The 22,488-nt window shown below is 39.7% G+C and overlaps 1 protein-coding gene across 1 annotated transcript in view; it reads right to left on the bottom strand.

Annotated features, from left to right (window-relative positions):
- The window catches only part of LOC134984198 (zinc finger protein 260-like), a 79,706-nt gene extending 60,099 nt beyond the window's left edge, over positions 1-19,607 (bottom strand). Inside the window, exon 1 of the mRNA XM_063949832.1 lies at positions 19,431-19,607. The gene's annotated coding sequence lies outside the window, so the exon portion shown is untranslated. The remainder of the gene's footprint in view (positions 1-19,430) is intronic.
- Between the last annotated feature and the right edge of the window lie 2,881 nt (positions 19,608-22,488).

Raw genomic sequence — 22,488 nt, 5'->3', positions numbered from 1 at the left:
TAGCTGTGTGGGTAAGATTAGCGACCCTAGTGGCCGACACAAACACCGGGCCCATCTAGGAGTGGCACTGCAGTGTCACGCAGGATGTCCCTTCCAAAAAACCCTCCCCAAACAGCACATGACGCAAAGAAAAAGAGAGGCGCAATGAGGTAGCTGTGTGAATAAGATTAGCGACCCTAGTGGCCGACACAAACACCGGGCCCATCTAGGAGTGGCACTGCAGTGTCACGCAGGATGGCCCTTCCAAAAAACCCTCCCCAAACAGCACATGACGCAAAGAAAAAAAGAGGCGCAATGAGGTAGCTGTGTGGGTAAGATTAGCGACCCTAGTGGCCGACACAAACACCGGGCCCATCTAGGAGTGGCACTGCAGTGTCACGCAGGATGGCCCTTCCAAAAAACCCTCCCCAAACAGCACATGACGCAAAGAAAAAAAGAGGCGCAATGAGGTAGCTGTGTGGGTAAGATTAGCGACCCTAGTGGCCGACACAAACACCGGGCCCATCTAGGAGTGGCACTGCAGTGTCACGCAGGATGGCCCTTCCAAAAAACCCTCCCCAAACAGCACATGACGCAAAGAAAAATAAAAGAAAAAAGAGGTGCAAGATGGAATTGTCCTTGGGCCCTCCCACCCACCCTTATGTTGTATAAACAAAACAGGACATGCACACTCTAACAACCCATCATTTCAGTGACAGGGTCTGCCACACGACTGTGACTGATATGACGGGTTGGTTTGGACCCCCCCAAAAAAAGAAGCAATTAATCTCTCCTTGCACAAACTGGCTCTACAGAGGCAAGATGTCCACCTCATCATCATCCTCCGATATATCACCGTGTACATCCCCCTCCTCACAGATTATCAATTCGTCCCCACTGGAATCCACCATCTCAGCTCCCTGTGTACTTTGTGGAGGCAATTGCTGCTGGTCAATGTCTCCGCGGAGGAATTGATTATAATTCATTTTAATGAGCATCATCTTCTCCACATTTTCTGGATGTAACCTCGTACGCCGATTGCTGACAAGGTGAGCGGCGGCACTAAACACTCTTTCGGAGTACACACTTGTGGGAGGGCAACTTAGGTAGAATAAAGCCAGTTTGTGCAAGGGCCTCCAAATTGCCTCTTTTTCCTGCCAGTATAAGTACGGACTGTGTGACGTGCCTACTTGGATGCGGTCACTCATATAATCCTCCACCATTCTTTCAATGGTGAGAGAATCATATGCAGTGACAGTAGACGACATGTCCGTAATCGTTGTCAGGTCCTTCAGTCCGGACCAGATGTCAGCATCAGCAGTCGCTCCAGACTGCCCTGCATCACCGCCAGCGGGTGGGCTCGGAATTCTGAGCCTTTTCCTCGCACCCCCAGTTGCGGGAGAATGTGAAGGAGGAGATGTTGACAGGTCGCGTTCCGCTTGACTTGACAATTTTCTCACCAGCAGGTCTTTCAACCCCATCAGACTTGTGTCTGCCGGAAAGAGAGATCCAAGGTAGGCTTTAAATCTAGGATCGAGCATGGTGGCCAAAATGTAGTGCTCTGATTTCAACAGATTGACCACCCGTGAATCCTTGTTAAGCGAATTAAGGGCTCCATCCACAAGTCCCACATGCCTAGCGGAATCGCTCCGTGTTAGCTCCTCCTTCAATGTCTCCAGCTTCTTCTGCAAAAGCCTGATGAGGGGAATGACCTGACTCAGGCTGGCAGTGTCTGAACTGACTTCACGTGTGGCAAGTTCAAAGGGCATCAGAACCTTGCACAACGTTGAAATCATTCTCCACTGCGCTTGAGACAGGTGCATTCCACCTCCTATATCGTGCTCAATTGTATAGGCTTGAATGGCCTTTTGCTGCTCCTCCAACCTCTGAAGCATATAGAGGGTTGAATTCCACCTCGTTACCACTTCTTGCTTCAGATGATGGCAGGGCAGGTTCAGTAGTTTTTGGTGGTGCTCCAGTCTTCTGTACGTGGTGCCTGTACGCCGAAAGTGTCCCGCAATTCTTCTGGCCACCGACAGCATCTCTTGCACGCCCCTGTCGTTTTTTAAATAATTCTGCACCACCAAATTCAAGGTATGTGCAAAACATGGGACGTGCTGGAATTTGCCCATATTTAATGCACACACAATATTGCTGGCATTGTCCGATGCCACAAATCCACAGGAGAGTCCAATTGGGGTAAGCCATTCCGCGATGATCTTCCTCAGTTGCCGTAAGAGGTTTTCAGCTGTGTGCGTATTCTGGAAACCGGTGATACAAAGCGTAGCCTGCCTAGGAAAGAGTTGGCGTTTGCGAGATGCTGCTACTGGTGCCGCCGCTGCTGTTCTTGCGGCGGGAGTCCATACATCTACCCAGTGGGCTGTCACAGTCATATAGTCCTGACCCTGCCCTGCTCCACTTGTCCACATGTCCGTGGTTAAGTGGACATTGGGTACAGCTGCATTTTTTAGGACACTGGTGACTCTTTTTCTGAGGTCTGTGTAAATTTTCGGTATCGCCTGCCTAGAGAAATGGAACCTAGATGGTATTTGGTACCGGGGACACAGTACCTCCAACAAGTCTCTAGTTGGCTCTGCAGTAATGATGGATACCGGAACCACGGTTCTCACCACCCAGGATGCCAAGGCCTCAGTTATCCGCTTTGCAGTAGGATGACTGCTGTGATATTTCATCTTCCTCGCAAAGGACTGTTGGACAGTCAATTGCTTGGTGGAAGTAGTAAAAGTGGTCTTACGACTTCCCCTCTGGGATGACCATCGACTCCCAGCAGCAACAACAGCAGCGCCAGCAGCAGTAGGCGTTACACGCAAGGATGCATCGGAGGAATCCCAGGCAGGAGAGGAATCGTCAGAATTGCCAGTGACATGGCCTGCAGGACTATTGGCATTCCTGGGGAAGGAGGAAATTGACACTGAGGGAGTTGGTGGGGTGGTTTGCGTGAGCTTGGTTACAAGAGGAAGGGATTTACTGGTCAGTGGACTGCTTCCGCTGTCACCCAAAGTTTTTGAACTTGTCACTGACTTATTATGAATGCGCTGCAGGTGACGTATAAGGGAGGATGTTCCGAGGTGGTTAACGTCCTTACCCCTACTTATTACAGCTTGACAAAGGGAACACACGGCTTGACACCTGTTGTCCGCATTTCTGTTGAAATACCTCCACACCGAAGAGCTGATTTTTTTGGTATTTTCACCTGGCATGTCAACGGCCATATTCCTCCCACGGACAACAGGTGTCTCCCCGGGTGCCTGACTTAAACAAACCACCTCACCATCAGAATCCTCCTGGTCAATTTCCTCCCCAGCGCCAGCAACACCCATATCCTCCTCATCCTGGTGTACTTCAACACTGACATCTTCAATCTGACTATCAGGAACTGGACTGCGGGTGCTCCTTCCAGCACTTGCAGGGGGCGTGCAAATGGTGGAAGGCGCATGCTCTTCACGTCCAGTGTTGGGAAGGTCAGGCATCGCAACCGACACAATTGGACTCTCCTTGTGGATTTGGGATTTCGAAGAATGCACAGTTCTTTGCTGTGCTGCTTTTGCCAGCTTGAGTCTTTTCATTTTTCTAGCGAGAGGCTGATTGCTTCCATCCTCATGTGAAGCTGAACCACTAGCCATGAACATAGGCCAGGGCCTCAGCCGTTCCTTGCCACTCCGTGTGGTAAATGGCATATTGGCAAGTTTACGCTTCTCCTCCGACAATTTTATTTTAGGTTTTGGAGTCCTTTTTTTTCTGATATTTGGTGTTTTGGATTTGACATGCTCTGTACTATGACATTGGGCATCGGCCTTGGCAGACGACGTTGCTGGCATTTCATCGTCTCGGCCATGACTAGTGGCAGCAGCTTCAGCACGAGGTGGAAGTGGATCTTGAGCTTTCCCTAATTTTGGAACCTCAACATTTTTGTTCTCCATATTTTAATAGGCACAACTAAAAGGCACCTCAGGTAAACAATGGAGATGGATACTAGTATACAATTATGGACGGACTGCCGAGTGCAGACACAGAGGTAGCCACAGCCGTGAACTACCGTACTGTACTGTGTCTGCTGCTAATATAGACTGGTTGATAAAGAGATGTCGTAGTATGTATGTATAAAGAAGAAAGAAAAAAAAACCACGGTTAGGTGGTATACAATTATGGATGGACTGCCGAGTGCAGACACAGAGGTAGCCACAGCCGTGAACTACCGTACTGTACTGTGTCTGCTGCTAATATAGACTGGTTGATAAAGAGATGTCGTAGTATGTATGTATAAAGAAGAAAGAAAAAAAAACCACGGTTAGGTGGTATACAATTATGGACGGACTGCCGAGTGCAGACACAGAGGTAGCCACAGCCGTGAACTACCGTACTGTACTGTGTCTGCTGCTAATATAGACTGGTTGATAAAGAGATGTCGTAGTATGTATGTATAAAGAAGAAAGAAAAAAAAACCACGGTTAGGTGGTATACAATTATGGACGGACTGCCGAGTGCAGACACAGAGGTAGCCACAGCCGTGAACTACCGTACTGTACTGTGTCTGCTGCTAATATAGACTGGTTGATAAAGAGATGTCGTAGTATGTATGTATAAAGAAGAAAGAAAAAAAAAACCACGGTTAGGTGGTATACAATTATGGACGGACTGCCGAGTGCAGACACAGAGGTAGCCACAGCCGTGAACTACCGTACTGTACTGTGTCTGCTGCTAATATAGACTGGTTGATAAAGAGATGTCGTAGTATGTATGTATAAAGAAGAAAGAAAAAAAAACCACGGTTAGGTGGTATACAATTATGGACGGACTGCCGAGTGCCGACACAGAGGTAGCCACAGCCGTGAACTACCGTACTGTACTGTGTCTGCTGCTAATATAGACTGGTTGATAAAGAGATGTCGTAGTATGTATGTATAAAGAAGAAAAAAAAACCACGGTTAGGTGGTATACAATTATGGACGGACTGCCGAGTGCCGACACAGAGGTAGCCACAGCCGTGAACTACCGTACTGTACTGTGTCTGCTGCTAATATAGACTGGTTGATAAAGAGATGTCGTAGTATGTATGTATAAAGAAGAAAAAAAAACCACGGTTAGGTGGTATACAATTATGGATGGACTGCCGAGTGCCGACACAGAGGTAGCCACAGCCGTGAACTACCGTACTGTACTGTGTCTGCTGCTAATATAGACTGGTTGATAAAGAGATGTAGTAGTATGTATGTATAAAGAAGAAAGAAAAAAAAACCACGGGTAGGTGGTATACAATTATGGATGGACTGCCGAGTGCCGACACAGAGGTAGCCACAGCCGTGAACTACCGTACTGTACTGTGTCTGCTGCTAATATAGACTGGTTGATAAAGAGATGTAGTAGTATGTATGTATAAAGAAGAAAGAAAAAAAAACCACGGGTAGGTGGTATACAATTATGGATGGACTGCCGAGTGCCGACACAGAGGTAGCTACAGCCGTGAACTACCGTACTGTGTCTGCTGCGACTGGATGATAAATAATGATATAAAAAATATATATATATCACTACTGCAGCCGGACAGGTATATATATTATATAATGACGGACCTGCTGGACACTGTCTGTCAGCAGAATGAGTTTTATTTTTATAGAATAAAAAAAAAAACACCACACAAGTGAAGTCACACGACGAGTGTTTAACTTTTTCAGGCAATCACAATATAAGTTGTCAAAGTCAGAAAAATATCTCTATGCACACTGCCATATTTGCACCTCATTCATGTCCACGCTGCGCATGCGTACGCTCTCCCGTACGTGCACATACTCACAGTCGCGGGCACCCGCAGGCGCACGGTATGCGTATTTACGGTAGAGTTTATGTAATCGTAGCGTGCGACTCAATCGTTACATATTTTCATTAATAAGGTATTTTGTAGATCATGGTCCCTTTGATAGATTCTGAAAGTTTGGTTAATATAGCATGTTCCTGAACAGAGGGATTCCTCTTTGTATTGTGCGAAGGGTCTAACAGGGGTCATACAGTGGTGTTTGGTACCCATCGGAAGAGTATTTAAATAGCAATATTCCGGTGTTGGTTTGGAGCGGATTAATCGCTCGTGCGAATAGTTATGGACATAAGAAGTTATGTCCATTTACTATCATTTGTTCTTACTTAGTCATGCACCTGAAGAGTTGGAAACAAGTATCAGTGGGTCTCAAATGGCTCTTTGACCTTAGAGATCCCCCAAACAATAGTTTGCATGTTGGGAGGGCCTCACATCTTCACATGCATAAGGTAAGCACAGGAATAGTAATTGAAGATCAATTGTACTCCAAATCAGTATCTTTCCCGCAGACGGAGTACAATAGCCTTTAATTACACTGAGCTTTGAGACTCAATGAGGAGGGCCAACACCTGTGTTTACGAATGAGTTAGGGTTTGTATCCAGGAGAATGATGGCTGAGATGTCATTGTCTCAACTGAAAGTGGACATCATGAATATAGAACAAAGCCCAGAGACAGGGTTCTGTTTTGTATTCGCCAAACAATAGCTCTCCAGAAGACAGGAATGTGTTAGTCATCACCCATTGTGTTGCATAACCAAGGCCACTGATACAAGACAGCCCACCTGTATGAATCAACCTATGACCTTTTGTTATAATGCGAAGCCGAATTCTTGTGTCCAATGGACGATAAGATTGTAGGGACCATTAGATAGCATTGTGTGTGGAGCATAAAAGACGGGCCTGTGGCATCCAGCTTACACTTCTCTTCAAACGATTCTCATTGCTGATAATCGGGAAGCTGGATGTCCAGAGGCGCTTGCGATCGTTTCCCCTTGTGCGTAAGTTCTCTCCGTAATCATATTGTCTTACTGTGAGCCATTTCTCTCATCTCTCTCTCTCTCTCTCCCTCTCTTCTCTTTCTCTCGTATTTTCCCTTGATTAGATTGTATTATATTGTATTGTATTTGATGTGTAGTTATTTGGTTAGGAAGTCTCTGTTATATTGTAGTGTATCATTTGTACTGTGATTCCTTTTTGCAAGTATATTAGTTATAATACATATAATAGGCTTTGGACCCTAAACAAGTATCTGTGTATTTCTCATAGTGTTAAGTATTCACAGAGCGTCGGTGACGCTCAAGCAGCTTTGTAGTTAATCAGGTTACACCAGGTTGCACTTACACATTGTCTCTACATAAAGGTATACTGTGTATCTCATTGTTAAAGGTATAGATATCAAGGTATAGCGTTGTGAGCGTCTGCGCCGCTGGTGATCTCCTCGTGGTCTCGAGCGTCCGCTACGCCATAGCGAATCATTACGTTAGTCACAGCCAATAGCGTGTCTGCCTGTGATCTCTGGGCCGTGAGCGAAAGCGACGCTTGAGCGTCTCGCCTACGGCTGAGCGATCGATACGCAACTAGCGTACCCTTACGGTACTTCTTACGTAGTCAGCGTACAGTGTTCTTAGACCTCATAAAGGGTTGTTTATACGATAAAAGAATTCAGCTTTATCAAAGTATACTACTAACTATACTGGTGGTCAGTGTGGTCAGGTCACTGGTCAGTCACACTGGCAGTGGCACTCCTGCAGCAAAAGTGTGCACTGTTTAATTTTAATATAATATTATGTACTCCTGGCTCCTGCTATAACCTATAACTGGCACTGCAGTGCTCCCCAGTCTCCCCCACAATTATAAGCTGTGTGAGCTGAGCACAGTCAGATATATAATATATACATAGATGATGCAGGCATGCAGCACACTGGGCTGAGCAGTGCACACAGATATGGTATGTGACTGAGTCACTGTGTGTATCGTTTTTTTCAGGCAGAGAACGGATATATTAAATAAAACAACTGCACTGTCTGGTGGTCACTGTGGTCAGTCACTAAACTCTGCACTCTCTTCTACAGTATCAGCCTCAGGTCAATCTCTCTCTCTCTCCTAATCTAAACGGAGAGGACGCCAGCCACGTCCTCTCCCTATCAATCTCAATGCACGTGTGAAAATGGCGGCGACGCGCGGCTCCTTATATAGAATCCGAGTCTCGCGAGAATCCGACAGCGTCATGATGACGTTCGGGCGCGCTCGGGTTAACCGAGCAAGGCGGGAGGATCTGAGTCTGCTCGGACCCGTGAAAAAAAACATGAAGTTCGGGCGGGTTCGGATTCAGAGGAACCGAACCCGCTCATCTCTAATAATATACAGTATAATACAGATCAGTGATGACATTGCTGTGTGTGTATATATTACAGTGTATGAGGTATAACAGGGATATAATATACAGTATAATACAGATCAGTGATGACATTGCTGTGTGTGTATATATTACAGTGTATGAGGTAAAACAGGGATATAATATACAGTATAATACAGATCAGTGATGACATTGCTGTGTGTGTATATATTACAGTGTATGAGGTATAACAGGGATATAATATACAGTATAATACAGATCAGTGATGACATTGCTGTGTGTGTATATATTACAGTGTATGAGGTAAAACAGGGATATAATATACAGTATAATACAGATCAGTGATGACATTGCTGTGTGTGTATATATTACAGTGTATGAGGTATAACATGGATATAATATACAGTATAATACAGATCAGTGATGACATTGCTGTGTGTGTATATTACAGTGTATGAGGTATAACAGGGATATAATATACAGTATAATACAGATCAGTGATGACATTGCTGTGTGTGTGTGTGTATATTACAGTGTATGAGGTATAACAGGGATATAATATACAGTATAATACAGATCAGTGATGACATTGCTGTGTGTGTGTATATTACAGTGTATGAGGTATAACAGGGATATAATATACAGTATAATACAGATCAGTGATGACATTGCTGTGTGTGTATATATTACAGTGTATGAGGTATAACATGGATATAATATACAGTATAATACAGATCAGTGATAACATTGCTGTGTGTGTGTATATTACAGTGTATGAGGTATAACAGGGATATAATATACAGTATAATACAGATCAGTGATGACATTGCTGTGTGTATATATTACAGTGTATGAGGTATAACAGGGATATAATATACAGTATAATACAGATCAGTGATGACATTGCTGTGTGTGTATATTACAGTGTATGAGGTATAACATGGATATAATATACAGTATAATACAGATCAGTGATGACATTGCTGTGTGTGTATATTACAGTGTATGAGGTATAACAGGGATATAATATACAGTATAATACAGATCAGTGATGACATTGCTGTGTGTGTGTATATTACAGTGTATGAGGTATAACAGGGATATAATATACAGTATAATACAGATCAGTGATGACATTGCTGTGTGTGTGTGTGTATATTACAGTGTATGAGTTATAACAGGGATATAATATACAGTATAATACAGATCAGTGATGACATTGCTGTGTGTGTATATATTACAGTGTATGAGGTATAACAGGGATATAATATACAGTATAATACAGATCAGTGATGACATTGCTGTGTGTGTGTGTGTGTGTGTGTGTGTGTGTGTGTGTGTGTGTGTGTATATTACAGTGTATGAGGTATAACAGGGATATAATATACAGTATAATACAGATCAGTGATGACATTGCTGTGTGTGTGTATATAACAGTGTATGAGGTATAACAGGGATATAATATACAGTATAATACAGATCAGTGATTACATTGCTGTGTGTGTATATATTACAGTGTATGAGGTATAACAGGGATATAATATACAGTATAATACAGATCAGTGATGACATTGCTGTGTGTGTGTGTGTGTGTGTGTGTGTGTGTGTGTGTGTGTGTGTGTGTGTGTATATTACAGTGTATGAGGTATAACAGGGATATAATATACAGTATAATACAGATCAGTGATGACATTGCTGTGTGTGTGTATATTACAGTGTATGAGGTATAACAGGGATATAATATACAGTATAATACAGATCAGTGATGACATTGCTGTGTGTGTATATATTACAGTGTATGAGGTATAACAGGGATATAATATACAGTATAATACAGATCAGTGATGACATTGCTGTGTGTGTATTACAGTGTATGAGGTATAACAGGGATATAATATACAGTATAATACAGATCAGTGATGACATTGCTGTGTGTGTGTGTATATTACAGTGTATGAGGTATAACAGGGATATAATATACAGTATAATACAGATCAGTGATGACATTGCTGTGTGTATATATTACAGTGTATGAGGTATAACAGGGATATAATATACAGTATAATACAGATCAGTGATGACATTGCTGTGTGTGTATATTACAGTGTATGAGGTATAACAGGGATATAATATACAGTATAATACAGATCAGTGATGACATTGCTGTGTGTGTATATATTACAGTGTATGAGGTATAACAGGGATATAATATACAGTGTAATACAGATCAGTGATGACATTGCTGTGTGTGTATATTACAGTGTATGAGGTATAACAGGGATAATATACAGTGTAATACAGATCAGTTATGACATTGCTGTGTGTGTGTATATTACAGTGTATGAGGTATAACAGGGATATAATATACAGTATAATACAGATCAGTGATGACATTGCTGTGTGTGTGTGTATATTACAGTGTATGAGGTATAACAGGGATATAATATACAGTATAATACAGATCAGTGATGACATTGCTGTGTGTGTGTATATTACAGTGTATGAGGTATAACAGGGATATAATATACAGTAGAATACAGATCAGTGATGACATTGCTGTGTGTGTATATATTACAGTGTATGAGGTATAACAGGGATATAATATACAGTGTAATACAGATCAGTGATGACATTGCTGTGTGTGTATATTACAGTGTATGAGGTATAACAGGGATAATATACAGTATAATACAGATCAGTTATGACATTGCTGTGTGTGTGTGTGTATATTACAGTGTATGAGGTATAACAGGGATATAATATACAGTATAATACAGATCAGTGATGACATTGCTGTGTGTGTGTATATTACAGTGTATGAGGTATAACAGGGATATAATATACAGTATAATACAGATCAGTGATGACATTGCTGTGTGTGTGTGTATATTACAGTGTATGAGGTATAACAGGGATATAATATACAGTATAATACAGATCAGTGATGACATTGCTGTGTGTGTGTATATTACAGTGTATGAGGTATAACAGGGATATAATATACAGTATAATACAGATCAGTGATGACATTGCTGTGTGTGTGTATATTACAGTGTATGAGGTATAACAGGGATATAATATACAGTATAATACAGATCAGTGATGACATTGCTGTGTGTGTGTATATTACAGTGTATGAGGTATAACAGGGATATAATATACAGTATAATACAGATCAGTGATGACATTGCTGTGTGTGTATATATATTACAGTGTATGAGGTATAACAGGGATATAATATACAGTATAATACAGATCAGTGATGACATTGCTGTGTGTGTGTGTGTGTATATTACAGTGTATGAGGTATAACAGGGATATCATATACAGTATAATACAGATCAGTGATGCATTGCTGTGTGTGTGTGTATATTACAGTGTATGAGGTATAACAGGGATATAATATACAGTATAATACAGATCAGTGATGACATTGCTGTGTGTGTGTGTGTGTGTGTGTGTGTGTGTGTGTGTGTGTGTGTGTGTATATTACAGTGTATGAGGTATAACAGGGATATAATATACAGTATAATACAGATCAGTGATGACATTGCTGTGTGTGTGTGTGTGTGTGTGTGTGTGTGTGTGTGTGTGTGTGTGTGTGTGTGTGTGTATTACAGTGTATGAGGTATAACAGGGATATAATATACAGTATAATACAGATCAGTGATGACATTGCTGTGTGTGTGTATATTACAGTGTATGAGGTATAACAGGGATATAATATACAGTATAATACAGATCAGTGATGACATTGCTGTGTGTGTGTATATTACAGTGTCTGAGGTATAACAGGGATATAATATACAGTATAATACAGATCAGTGATGACATTGCTGTGTGTGTGTATATTACAGTGTATGAGGTATAACAGGGATATAATATACAGTATAATACAGATCAGTGATGACATTGCTGTGTGTATATTACAGTGTATGAGGTATAACAGGGATATAATATACAGTATAATACAGATCAGTGATGACATTGCTGTGTGTGTGTATATTACAGTGTATGAGGTATAACAGGGATATAATATACAGTATAATACAGATCAGTGATGACATTGCTGTGTGTGTATATATTACAGTGTATGAGGTATAACAGGGATATAATATACAGTATAATACAGATCAGTGATGACATTGCTGTGTGTGTGTATATTACAGTGTATGAGGTATAACAGGGATATAATATACAGTATAATACAGATCAGTGATGACATTGCTGTGTGTGTATATTACAGTGTATGAGGTATAACAGGGATATAATATACAGTATAATACAGATCAGTGATGACATTGCTGTGTGTGTGTATATTACAGTGTATGAGGTATAACAGGGATATAATATACAGTATAATACAGATCAGTGATGACATTGCTGTGTGTGTATATTACAGTGTATGAGGTATAACAGGGATATAATATACAGTATAATACAGATCAGTGATGACATTGCTGTGTGTGTATATATTACAGTGTATGAGGTATAACAGGGATATAATATACAGTATAATACAGATCAGTGATGACATTGCTGTGTGTGTATATATTACAGTGTATGAGGTATAACAGGGATATAATATACAGTATAATACAGATCAGTGATGACATTGCTGTGTGTGTGTATATTACAGTGTATGAGGTATAACAGGGATATAATATACAGTATAATACAGATCAGTGATGACATTGCTGTGTGTGTGTATATTACAGTGTATGAGGTATAACAGGGATATAATATACAGTATAATACAGATCAGTGATGACATTGCTGTGTGTGTGTATATTACAGTGTATGAGGTATAACAGGGATATAATATACAGTATAATACAGATCAGTGATGACATTGCTGTGTGTGAGTATATTACAGTGTATGAGGTATAACAGGGATATAATATACAGTATAATACAGATCAGTGATGACATTGCTGTGTGTGTATATATTACAGTGTATGAGGTATAACAGGGATATAATATACATTATAATACAGATCAGTGATGACATTGCTGTGTGTGTGTATATTACAGTGTATGAGGTATAACAGGGATATAATATACAGTATAATACAGATCAGTGATGACATTGCTGTGTGTGTGTATATTAGTGTATGAGGTATAACAGGTATATAATATACAGTATAATACAGATCAGTGATGACATTGCTGTGTGTGTATATATTACAGTGTATGAGGTATAACAGGGATATAATATACAGTATAATACAGATCAGTGATGACATTGCTGTGTGTGTGTGTGTGTGTGTGTGTGTGTGTGTGTGTGTGTATATTACAGTGTATGAGGTATAACAGGGATATAATATACAGTATAATACAGATCAGTGATGACATTACTGTGTGTGTGTATATTACAGTGTATGAGGTATAACAGGGATATAATATACAGTATAATACAGATCAGTGATGACATTACTGTGTGTGTGTATATTACAGTGTATGACGTATAACAGGGATATAATATACAGTATAATACAGATCAGTGATGACATTGCTGTGTGTGTATATTACAGTGTATGAGGTATAACAGGGATATAATATACAGTATAATACAGATCAGTGATGACATTGCTGTGTGTGTATATATTACAGTGTATGAGGTATAACAGGGATATAATATACAGTATAATACAGATCAGTGATGACATTGCTGTGTGTGTATATATTACAGTGTATGAGGTATAACAGGGATATAATATACAGTATAATACAGATCAGTGATGACATTGCTGTGTGTGTGTATATTACAGTGTATGAGGTATAACAGGGATATAATATACAGTATAATACAGATCAGTGATGACATTGCTGTGTGTGTGTATATTACAGTGTATGAGGTATAACAGGGATATAATATACAGTATAATACAGATCAGTGATGCATTGCTGTGTGTGTGTGTATATTACAGTGTATGAGGTATAACAGGGATATAATATACAGTATAATACAGATCAGTGATGACATTGCTGTGTGTGTGTATATTACAGTGTATGAGGTATAACAGGGATATAATATACAGTATAATACAGATCAGTGATGACATTGCTGTGTGTGTGTATATTACAGTGTATGAGGTATAACAGGGATATAATATACAGTATAATACAGATCAGTGATGACATTGCTGTGTGTGAGTATATTACAGTGTATGAGGTATAACAGGGATATAATATACAGTATAATACAGATCAGTGATGACATTGCTGTGTGTGTATATATTACAGTGTATGAGGTATAACAGGGATATAATATACAGTATAATACAGATCAGTGATGACATTGCTGTGTGTGTGTATATTACAGTGTATGAGGTATAACAGGGATATAATATACATTATAATACAGATCAGTGATGACATTGCTGTGTGTGTGTATATTACAGTGTATGAGGTATAACAGGGATATAATATACAGTATAATACAGATCAGTGATGACATTGCTGTGTGTGTGTATATTAGTGTATGAGGTATAACAGGTATATAATATACAGTATAATACAGATCAGTGATGACATTGCTGTGTGTGAGTATATTACAGTGTATGAGGTATAACAGGGATATAATATACAGTATAATACAGATCAGTGATGACATTACTGTGTGTGTGTATATTACAGTGTATGACGTATAACAGGGATATAATATACAGTATAATACAGATCAGTGATGACATTGCTGTGTGTGTATATTACAGTGTATGAGGTATAACAGGGATATAATATACAGTATAATACAGATCAGTGATGACATTGCTGTGTGTGTATATATTACAGTGTATGAGGTATAACAGGGATATAATATACAGTATAATACAGATCAGTGATGACATTGCTGTGTGTGTATATATTACAGTGTATGAGGTATAACAGGGATATAATATACAGTATAATACAGATCAGTGATGACATTGCTGTGTGTGTATATATTACAGTGTATGAGGTATAACAGGGATATAATATACAGTATAATACAGATCAGTGATGACATTGCTGTGTGTGTGTGTGTGTGTGTATATTACAGTGTATGAGGTATAACAGGGATATAATATACAGTATAATACAGATCAGTGATGACATTACTGTGTGTGTGTATATTACAGTGTATGAGGTATAACAGGGATATAATATACAGTATAATACAGATCAGTGATGACATTGCTGTGTGTGTGTGTGTGTGTGTGTGTGTGTGTGTGTGTGTGTGTATTACAGTGTATGAGGTATAACAGGGATATAATATACAGTATAATACAGATCAGTGATGACATTGCTGTGTGTGTGTATATTACAGTGTATGAGGTATAACAGGGATATAATATACAGTATAATACAGATCAGTGATGACATTGCTGTGTGTGTGTATATTACAGTGTCTGAGGTATAACAGGGATATAATATACAGTATAATACAGATCAGTGATGACATTGCTGTGTGTGTGTATATTACAGTGTATGAGGTATAACAGGGATATAATATACAGTATAATACAGATCAGTGATGACATTGCTGTGTGTATATTACAGTGTATGAGGTATAACAGGGATATAATATACAGTATAATACAGATCAGTGATGACATTGCTGTGTGTGTGTATATTACAGTGTATGAGGTATAACAGGGATATAATATACAGTATAATACAGATCAGTGATGACATTGCTGTGTGTGTATATATTACAGTGTATGAGGTATAACAGGGATATAATATACAGTATAATACAGATCAGTGATGACATTGCTGTGTGTGTGTATATTACAGTGTATGAGGTATAACAGGGATATAATATACAGTATAATACAGATCAGTGATGACATTGCTGTGTGTGTATATTACAGTGTATGAGGTATAACAGGGATATAATATACAGTATAATACAGATCAGTGATGACATTGCTGTGTGTGTATATATTACAGTGTATGAGGTATAACAGGGATATAATATACAGTATAATACAGATCAGTGATGACATTGCTGTGTGTGTATATATTACAGTGTATGAGGTATAACAGGGATATAATATACAGTATAATACAGATCAGTGATGACATTGCTGTGTGTGTGTATATTACAGTGTATGAGGTATAACAGGGATATAATATACAGTATAATACAGATCAGTGATGACATTGCTGTGTGTGTGTATATTACAGTGTATGAGGTATAACAGGGATATAATATACAGTATAATACAGATCAGTGATGACATTGCTGTGTGTGTGTATATTACAGTGTATGAGGTATAACAGGGATATAATATACAGTATAATACAGATCAGTGATGACATTGCTGTGTGTGAGTATATTACAGTGTATGAGGTATAACAGGGATATAATATACAGTATAATACAGATCAGTGATGACATTGCTGTGTGTGTATATATTACAGTGTATGAGGTATAACAGGGATATAATATACATTATAATACAGATCAGTGATGACATTGCTGTGTGTGTGTATATTACAGTGTATGAGGTATAACAGGGATATAATATACAGTATAATACAGATCAGTGATGACATTGCTGTGTGTGTGTATATTAGTGTATGAGGTATAACAGGTATATAATATACAGTATAATACAGATCAGTGATGACATTGCTGTGTGTGTATATATTACAGTGTATGAGGTATAACAGGGATATAATATACAGTATAATACAGATCAGTGATGACATTGCTGTGTGTGTGTGTGTGTGTGTATATTACAGTGTATGAGGTATAACAGGGATATAATATACAGTATAATACAGATCAGTGATGACATTACTGTGTGTGTGTATATTACAGTGTATGAGGTATAACAGGGATATAATATACAGTATAATACAGATCAGTGATGACATTACTGTGTGTGTGTATATTACAGTGTATGACGTATAACAGGGATATAATATACAGTATAATACAGATCAGTGATGACATTGCTGTGTGTGTATATTACAGTGTATGAGGTATAACAGGGATATAATATACAGTATAATACAGATCAGTGATGACATTGCTGTGTGTGTATATATTACAGTGTATGAGGTATAACAGGGATATAATATACAGTATAATACAGATCAGTGATGACATTGCTGTGTGTGTATATATTACAGTGTATGAGGTATAACAGGGATATAATATACAGTATAATACAGATCAGTGATGACATTGCTGTGTGTGTGTATATTACAGTGTATGAGGTATAACAGGGATATAATATACAGTATAATACAGATCAGTGATGCATTGCTGTGTGTGTGTGTATATTACAGTGTATGAGGTATAACAGGGATATAATATACAGTATAATACAGATCAGTGATGACATTGCTGTGTGTGTGTATATTACAGTGTATGAGGTATAACAGGGATATAATATACAGTATAATACAGATCAGTGATGACATTGCTGTGTGTGTGTATATTACAGTGTATGAGGTATAACAGGGATATAATATACAGTATAATACAGATCAGTGATGACATTGCTGTGTGTGAGTATATTACAGTGTATGAGGTATAACAGGGATATAATATACAGTATAATACAGATCAGTGATGACATTGCTGTGTGTGTATATATTACAGTGTATGAGGTATAACAGGGATATAATATACAGTATAATACAGATCAGTGATGACATTGCTGTGTGTGTGTATATTACAGTGTATGAGGTATAACAGGGATATAATATACATTATAATACAGATCAGTGATGACATTGCTGTGTGTGTGTATATTACAGTGTATGAGGTATAACAGGGATATAATATACAGTATAATACAGATCAGTGATGACATTGCTGTGTGTGTGTATATTAGTGTATGAGGTATAACAGGTATATAATATACAGTATAATACAGATCAGTGATGACATTGCTGTGTGTGTGTATATTACAGTGTATGAGGTATAACAGGGATATAATATACAGTATAATACAGATCAGTGATGACATTGCTGTGTGTGTGTATATTACAGTGTATGATGTATAACAGGGATATAATATACAGTATAATACAGATCAGTGATGACATTGCTGTGTGTGTATATTACAGTGTATGAGGTATAACAGGGATATAATATACAGTATAATACAGATCAGTGATGACATTGCTGTGTGTGAGTATATTACAGTGTATGAGGTATAACAGGGATATAATATACAGTATAATACAGATCAGTGATGACATTACTGTGTGTGTGTATATTACAGTGTATGACGTATAACAGGGATATAATATACAGTATAATACAGATCAGTGATGACATTGCTGTGTGTGTATATTACAGTGTATGAGGTATAACAGGGATATAATATACAGTATAATACAGATCAGTGATGACATTGCTGTGTGTGTATATATTACAGTGTATGAGGTATAACAGGGATATAATATACAGTATAATACAGATCAGTGATGACATTGCTGTGTGTGTATATATTACAGTGTATGAGGTATAACAGGGATATAATATACAGTATAATACAGATCAGTGATGACATTGCTGTGTGTGTATATATTACAGTGTATGAGGTATAACAGGGATATAATATACAGTATAATACAGATCAGTGATGACATTGCTGTGTGTGTGTGTGTGTGTGTATATTACAGTGTATGAGGTATAACAGGGATATAATATACAGTATAATACAGATCAGTGATGACATTACTGTGTGTGTGTATATTACAGTGTATGAGGTATAACAGGGATATAATATACAGTATAATACAGATCAGTGATGACATTACTGTGTGTGTGTATATTACAGTGTATGACGTATAACAGGGATATAATATACAGTATAATACAGATCAGTGATGACATTGCTGTGTGTGTATATTACAGTGTATGAGGTATAACAGGGATATAATATACAGTATAATACAGATCAGTGATGACATTGCTGTGTGTGTGTATATTACAGTGTATGAGGTATAACAGGGATATAATATACAGTATAATACAGATCAGTGATGACATTGCTGTGTGTGTATATATTACAGTGTATGAGGTATAACAGGGATATAATATACAGTATAATACAGATCAGTGATGACATTGCTGTGTGTGTATATTACAGTGTATGAGGTATAACAGGGATATAATATACAGTATAATACAGATCAGTGATGACATTGCTGTGTGTGTGTATATTACAGTGTATGAGGTATAACAGGGATATAATATACAGTATAATATAATATAACATCAGGGATTATTACGCTGCAGGACACATACTCACCGTGTGATATCAGGAAATGAGATGAGGAAACAAAGCATGCTGGGTAGTGTAGTACATATCAGGTGACCACTAGAGCTTCCCTATCAAATGACACATTTGTCCTCTTCCAGGCGGCCATTTTGTGTAGGGTTAATACCTCCATGAAGGGTCACAGGCTTCTGTAATATGGATGTTACTTATTTTTTAAGGCTAGTGCTGGTTGTAACTGTGTCACATGACTGTGCTGTTTGTGGGTCACATGACTGTGAGAGTCAATCATAACAGAGAGTGCACAGTCATATGACTGTGAGAGCCAATCAGTGCAGAGTGCATTGTCATATGACTTTATGTCACATGACTGTGAGAGCTAATCAGAGCAGAGAGGGCAGGATCACATGACTGTGAGAGCCAATCAGAGCAGAGAGTGCAGGGTCATATGACTGTGAGAGCCAATCAGAGCAGAGAGTGCAGTGTCAAGTGACTTTGAGAGCCAATAAGAGCAGAGAGTGTAGCAGTGGAGGTGTCAGTGAGTACGGAGCACATACAGTATAATGAGGTTGGGGTGTGACTGCTGCTACTATGGGGACAGTGAATCCTTTAATTGTATTAGTGCCATTTTTTCATGTTTACTTCGGTTTTGTTTAAAGATATTTGGATAATATTTCCGATGATTTTTGTTTTTTATTTTTGAATTCTGACACAATTCTTCAAAGTCGTTCAATATTTTATAATAGAAAACAGCGATCGCCGGACTTTTTTGATCAATAGCAAAACAATGAGACTGGGAGTTTTAGTAACATGTTGATTCTCTTCTCTTTTCTGCCAATTGTTGTTCTAGATTCGGATTCTGGACTCCTGATCCGTTTAATCTAAAACATTCGGTAATTTCTCATCAGTTATGGAGCTATCCGCATTATTTTCATGTATATGTTTTAATACATAAAAGCTCTTTCTGTACAGTTCTCTGATAAATTTATGTAGGTCCAAATATTTGGATCTTTGCTTGACGCAAAATGTAAACCCTTTTGTAACAATTTAATGTCATTAGTCGAGGGGGGATATTTACTAAGGGGGTTATTCCGAGTTGATCGTAGCTGTGCTAAATTTAGCACAGCCTACGATCATTCACACTGACATGCGGGGGGACGCCCAGCACGGGGCTAGTCCGCCCCGCATGTCAGTGCCGCCCCCTCACCCGCAGAAGTGCAAAGGCATCTCACAGCGGCGATACCTTTGCACTTCAAGAGTAGCTCCCGGCCAGCGCAGCTTTAGCGTGCTGGCCGGGAGCTACTCATCGCTCCCCGGCCTGCAGCGGCTGCGTGTGACGTCACTTACTGCGCACTTACACACTCACACATACTTACCTAGTGAAAAAAACAAGCGTGCAATCAGGTCAAAACTGCGCATGCACCGCAATGCGCAGGCGCGTCGTACGGGTACAAAGCAGATCATTGCTGAGCAATGGGTTTTACGAAGAATCCATTCGCACAGGCGGTCGCAAGGAGATTGACAGGAAGAGGGCGTTTGTGGGTGGCAACTGACCGTTTTCTGGGAGTGGTTGGAAAAACGCAGGCGTGTCAAAGCGTTTGCAGGGCGGGTGTCTGACGTCAATTCCGGGCCCGGACAGACTGAAGTGATCGCAGCGGGTGAGTAATTTCTGGGCAACTCAGAAACTGCACAAAACATTTTTGTACCGCTCGGCTGCACATGCGATCGCACACTTGCATAGCGAAAATACACTCCCCGTTTCCTTGGCCTGCCCCCCCCCCCCCTCCACCCACACACACACAGGTAAAAATAAGAATTTACTTACCGATAATTCTATTTCTCGAAGTCCGTAGTGGATGCTGGGGTTCCTGAAAGGACCATGGGGAATAGCGGCTCCGCAGGAGACAGGGCACAAAAAGTAAAGCTTTAGGATCAGGTGGTGTGCACTGGCTCCTCCCCCTATGACCCTCCTCCAAGCCTCAGTTAGGATACTGTGCCCGGACGAGCGTACACAATAAGGAAGGATTTTGAATCCCGGGTAAGACTCATACCAGCCACACCAATCACACCGTATAACTCGTGATACTATACCCAGTTAACAGTATGATAACAGAGGAGCCTCTGTAAAGATGGCTCACTACAACAATAACCCGATTTTTGTACAATAACTATGTACAAGTATTGCAGATAATCCGCACTTGGGATGGGCGCCCAGCATCCACTACGGACTTCGAGAAATAGAATTCTTATTTTCTCTATCGTCCTAGTGGATGCTGGGGTTCCTGAAAGGACCATGGGGATTATACCAAAGCTCCCAAACGGGCGGGAGAGTGCGGATGACTCTGCAGCACCGAATGAGAGAACTCCAGGTCCTCCTTAGCCAGGGTATCAAATTTGTAGAATTTTACAAACGTGTTCTCCCCTGACCACGTAACCTCTCGGCAGAGTTGTAATGCCGAGACCCCTCGGGCAGCCGCCCAAGATGAACCCACCTTCCTTGTGGAGTGGGCATTTACATACTTTGGCTGTGGCATACCTGCCACAGAATCTGCAAGCTGAATTGTACTACACATCCAGCTAACAATCATCTGCTTAGAAGCAAAAAACACCCAGTCTGTTGGGTGCATACAGGATAACAGCAAGTCAGAATTCCTGACTCCAGCCGACCTGGAAGTTATATTTTCAGGGCCCTGACAAGATTTAGCAACTTGGAGTCCTCCAAGTCCCTAGTAGTCGTAGGTACCACAATAAGCTGGTTCAGGTGAAACACTGACACCACCTTAGGGAGAAACTGTGGACGAGTCCACAGCTCTGCCCTGTCCGAATGGACAATCAGATATGGCTTTTGTGCGACCAAAACGCCAATTCTGACACTCGCCTGGCCGAGGCCAGGACCAACAGCATGGTCACTTTCCATGTGAGATATATCAAAACCACAGAGCGGTTTAAAGCAATGTGATTTGAGGAATCCCAACTACGTTGAGATCCCCCAGTGCCCCTGGAGGCACCAAAGGATGTTGTATATGCAATACTCCCTTGACAAACTTCTGGACTTCAGGAAATGAAGCCAATTCTTTCTGGAAGAAAATCG

This window comes from Pseudophryne corroboree, assembly GCF_028390025.1.
Source record: "Pseudophryne corroboree isolate aPseCor3 chromosome 3 unlocalized genomic scaffold, aPseCor3.hap2 SUPER_3_unloc_4, whole genome shotgun sequence".
In the NCBI taxonomy this organism is placed as follows: Eukaryota; Metazoa; Chordata; class Amphibia; order Anura; family Myobatrachidae; genus Pseudophryne; species Pseudophryne corroboree.
Note: the sequence above shows the minus strand (reverse complement) of the source record. Positions and strands in the feature narration are given on the sequence as shown.